General features: G+C 42.2%; 1 long non-coding RNA gene across 1 annotated transcript; it reads right to left on the reverse strand.

Moving 5' to 3' along the window:
• Positions 1-1767: 1767 nt before the first annotated feature.
• On the reverse strand, positions 1768-4077 carry LOC117517820. The gene is made up of 3 exons (XR_004562854.1): positions 2459-4077; positions 2112-2206; positions 1768-1943 (listed from the first exon to the last, which is right to left on the reverse strand). It is a non-coding gene; the product is annotated as an uncharacterized LOC117517820 (long non-coding RNA).
• Positions 4078-5012: the final 935 nt, after the last annotated feature.

The following is a 5012-nucleotide window of genomic DNA, read 5'->3' on the forward strand; positions in this document are numbered from 1 at the left end:
TTCCAACTTCACACTCATCACCCTGTCAGACACTCGCTTAACCTCCAACACACTTTTAACATACTCTTCCTTTAAAATGACCCCAACACCATTTCTCTTTCTGTCCTCACCATGGTACAACAACTTGTACCCACCGATGATGCTCCTGCTCTTACTTCCCTTCCACTTGGTCTCTTGCACACACAATATGTCTACCTTTCTCCTCTCCATCATATCAGCCAGCTCTCTCCCTTTACCAGTCATACTACCAACATTCAAAGTCCCCACTCTCATTTCCACCCTTCTAGTTTTCTTCTTCTCCCGTTGTTCGTGGCAACGTTTTCCTCCTCTTCTTCGTCTTCTTCGCCCAGCAGTAGCCCAATTTCCACCGGCACCCTGTTGGGCAGTAGCACCGGTGGCGGACATGTTAACCTGGGCCGCGACCGATCCGGTATGGGAATTCGATTCTGAGTCTGCATAGTTGGGTTGGCTTCTTTTACGCTGGATGCCCTTCCTGACGCAACCCTCCTCATTTATCCGGGCTTGGGACCGGCGCTCAGAATGTACTGGCTGCACACCCCATGTGGCTGAGTTGAAAATGTATCATTACATACAAAATAAATTTGGTTTCTAGGGCCCCGGCTGCACCCCCAGACACCCTCCAAATTTTCCTTGGATTTCACAGTTTTCATTTCACATCCCTGATCTTTATGAACACCATCATAAATTTTCTGTGACACACCCCCTCACATCAGTCTCCACAATTTTGGAAACCACGGTCCAGAGTTTAAGCCACGGGCTTGACAGCAGAGGAGCCGTGTTTCCCCATCAGATTTGAAAAACACAAAAACACCAAATTCCTCTCACTTCATGACTGTGAAGAGGTGCTTGTGAGACATCACTGTAAAGCTCTTTGAGCATGTTTATCAGATGGTAAAAAGTGATGCAGTAATTAAGGCCATTAACATTGTTTGAGATCAGCAGTGTTATAAAATACAAAATAAAGTAGTTGCCTTATATATTTTTAGTGAGTTGTAATATCACTGTAGATGTGTTCATGTCATATTTCATGAGTTTTTTCATTATGTTGGAGTCCAGTTAAAGTATGTGTGAAATGTAAAACAAACCCTGTTGATGTACATTTCCACTTTATCCGTTCCATCAGTGCAATAACTTACTGTCATCAGGTCAAACTAACCACTCTGGTGCTTTATTTTAATGTGTTGTTCTAACATTTATTGTTAATTTGTTTCTTTGCAGACATGCAGCTGTTGTTGGTGATTAAAGAAGAAACTGAACACCAGGAATGGAATCTGATTGTTCACCAGGAAGAAGAGGAGAAGCTGTGGATAAGTCAGCAGAGAGAGCAGCTTCAGCAGCTGGAGGAGGCAGATCTCACCAAGTTTGGTTTCACTGCCATCTCTGTGAAGAGTGAAAATGATGATGAAAAACCAGAATCATCACAGCTTCATCAAAACCAAAGTGATGAGAGCACAGAGGCTGAGCCTGTAGCCAGCATCTCATCTGTACACAGAACACTGACAGCAGAAGCTGATGGGGAGGACAATGGAGGACCACAACCAACCAGCAACTCAGGTCCATACAGTCATTTACAACCAGATACCAGTGGCAGGAGTTCAGACAGTTCTGCAACTGAGACTGATGACAGTGATGACTGGAAACAGACCAGAGAACTTCAGTCACATTTTAACTGTCGAAAAATTACTAATATTGTTCAATCAGGCAACACTGATGAGAAACAATTTAAAGGCTCTAAATGTGGAAAAGCATCTGGTCACATGAACAACTCAGAGCAACAAAAGGAGAGGCAAGCGAGTGGAAAACCATTTAGCTGTTCTGATATGAGTAAAAGACAGAAACATAAGAGCAGTCTGAACAAACAGATTAGAATTCAGACAGGACAAAAACCATTTGTTTGTTCTGAGTGTGGTCGAAGATTTAGGCTAAAGAGCATCCTAACCACACACATGATAATTCATACAGGGCAAAAGCATTTGTCTGTTCTGAGTGCAGTCAAAGATTTGGACAAAAGAGCAACCTGAACAGACACATGACAATTCATACAGGGCAAAAAGCATTTGTCTGTTCTGAGTGTGGTCAAAGATTTGGACGAAAGGGCAACCTGAACAGACACATGGTAATTCATACAGGGCAAAAAGCATTTGTCTGTTCTGAGTGTGGTAAAAGATTTGGACACAAGAGCAGCCTGAATAAACACATGGTAATTCATACAGGGCAAAAAGCATTTGTCTGTTCTGAGTGTGGTAAAAGATTTGGACACAAGAGCCATCTGAACACACACATGAGAATTCATACAGGGCAAAAACCATTTGTCTGTTCTGAGTGTGGTAAACGATTTGGACACAAGAGCCACCTGAACACACACATGAGAATTCATACAGGGCAAAAACCATTTATCTGTTCTGAGTGTGATAAAGAATTTAGACACAAGAGCCACCTGAACACACACATGATAATTCATGCATCCAGCAAAGAACACCAAAGCAAGCCAGCCTCTTGCACAAAAGGAGAAGTAGAAGTCAAACACCACCCCAACAACTTAGGAGTCAGGCACTGCCCCCCAAAAATGAGTCATCCACCGCCCCAACAAATTAGGACTCATTCACCACTTCAACCACAAAACAGTATACAGATGCACCCAGACCCAGAGCAGTGGGAATTAGAAGACGAATAAGCGAAGTGTGCAACGTTTCTGCGGATGCGTGGGTCTAACAGGGTAAAAAATTACAGCTCCCAAACACACACTGCTACCATTGAATTTCGTATATGGTAGCGTTAGCAGACTTTGAAGTTAAGACTTACAGGGCTTGTTTCAAAGGCTTTAAGCCTTAAGCGACACATACAATAATGACAGGCGCACGTTGTGCTGTTTTCAAATGCTCGAACGGAATTTATAGGCTTGAAAAGTGGCAGAAAACACGCGATTGCAAGGCTCCGCCGAGTTCACCCAAAAATGGAAAAAATAAGAAATGTGGTTGTAAACCTCCATTCTACACAATTTCTCCACAGAAAATAAATATCCAGACAGACTAAACTGTAAGTTTCTTGCACACATTTATTTTGTCAATATCCTGAAACTGTGCCAAATTATAATGTGATTGGTGGTGCCGTTTTCGTGCATCGGCTTACAAGATACAAGATAATTTATTGATCATATGCAGGTTAACACAGAGTCAACAGTGCAATGAAATGCTTAGGATGAGAAGGACTGTTCAAACTCGCAGGAAGTACTAATAGCATGCAATATAAATACCGAAAATGTAAGCATATAAAAATAATTAAATAATAATAATAGTCAGTAGTAGTCAGGTTGTAGTATTCACAGGTTGTAGTATTGTTCATATTGCACATGACATATTGCACAGTTATGTAGCTAGTTACTGCACAGGTAATAATAAATAGTAAAAACTGAGATGAGTTATGAAAGGTAAGGTGGTGACATACGAGATACAGTCACATTGATAACAGCAATAGACATATAGTGTTAAAGAAGTGGCTTAGTGCAGTGTTATTATCATAATTCTGTGTTATTTAGAGTTCAGTAGTCTGACAGCCTGTGGATAGTAACTGTTCCTGAGTCTTTTGGTACGGGTGGCAGACTCCTGTACGTCCTGCCAGAGGGTAACAGTTCGAATAGTCCTTTTGCGGGGTGAGTGTGATCCTTAATGATGCTGCATGCCTTACACTGGCACCGACTGTGGTAAATGTCCTGGATGGTGGGACATTTTTGGGAGGCCACAACCATAAAAGGAATCTCCTTTAAAAAAAAAAAAAAAAAAGTTAGTCTCATTAAAATAAAATACAATGTTGAAGATAAACAGGTGGGTGGGAGGCTGGCTAAACATCAAGCCTGAGTGAAAGCTTTCGCCGCACAGATTAGGAACAAAGACAAGAAAATGCATGCAAAACACATAAACAAGCAATTTGCGAAAAACCCCAGGCCAGTGTACAGGAAGTTGGCAAACGGCACAATAGAAGTACAACAGCCACCTGAGAGAGAAGAAGTTGAAAAGAATTTTTGTCTGAAAAGACTGACAGCATTGCACCACCCCTGTGTCGTGGCTTTCACAAAAATATTGAATGAAGAGGACACACCAGACTGGCTAACGACTGGGAACACAAGCCTACTACCAAAGACCAAGGAAACACAGCTTCCCAACAAGTACAGACCCATCTGCTGCCTAACAACATACAAATGGCTGACAGGACTCACAGCTGATGCTATTTATGAACATCTTGACACTGGTGGCTACCTGAGAAATGACCAAAAAGGTTGTTTCAGAAAAAGATTAGGAGCTAAAGACCAGTAATTGATAAATACTAGAAGTGCCCTGACCAGGACTCTGGGGAAACCAGATGGTTGTCTTCAGAGTTTTGTCGTCACTGTCTCATCACCACGGATATTCTCGCTCATCCATGTTGATGTCCACATTTTGCTTATTCAGGTCAGCATGTGATGAGCATTTTGGACACCAGGCCTCACAGGATTGATCTCTTGCAGAGGCTCTTCCCACTGCAGAATGTTCACAGCAAAAGAAGCAGAAGAGAAGACAACATGCATTTTGGACACGAACCAGAAATAAAACAGCTCATCTTTGACAACTGAAGTATAGTATTTGTCTACATTTGTGTAACAACAAAACTGACCTGTGTTTGAGGGCGGGGCTTCCATCAGGCTCAGGCTCGTGACAAGTTGACATCTTCAGTTTCAGCAGCAGCACATAGATGGTTCAGTCTGTTCACTGAAGCCTGAAACCAAAGTCCTGGTATCTTTCTTGTGTGGGGGAACAAGATGGGAGGGGCACTTCAAGTTCCTCCAGGATTCTCTGATCTAATAAACTCACCAAAACAAAGAAACACTGATGTGAAATGTTTCTGTGTAGGCTCTCAGTTGTCCAGGTGGTTTCCATAGTAGAGAAGCTTGAATCTTCGACTGGACAAGCGCACAAAAGGTGCTAATTAGAACTATTGTTTAGTCACTAGCCTATAAC

Source organism: Thalassophryne amazonica, chromosome 9 (assembly GCF_902500255.1).
Source record: "Thalassophryne amazonica chromosome 9, fThaAma1.1, whole genome shotgun sequence".
In the NCBI taxonomy this organism is placed as follows: domain Eukaryota; kingdom Metazoa; phylum Chordata; class Actinopteri; order Batrachoidiformes; family Batrachoididae; genus Thalassophryne; species Thalassophryne amazonica.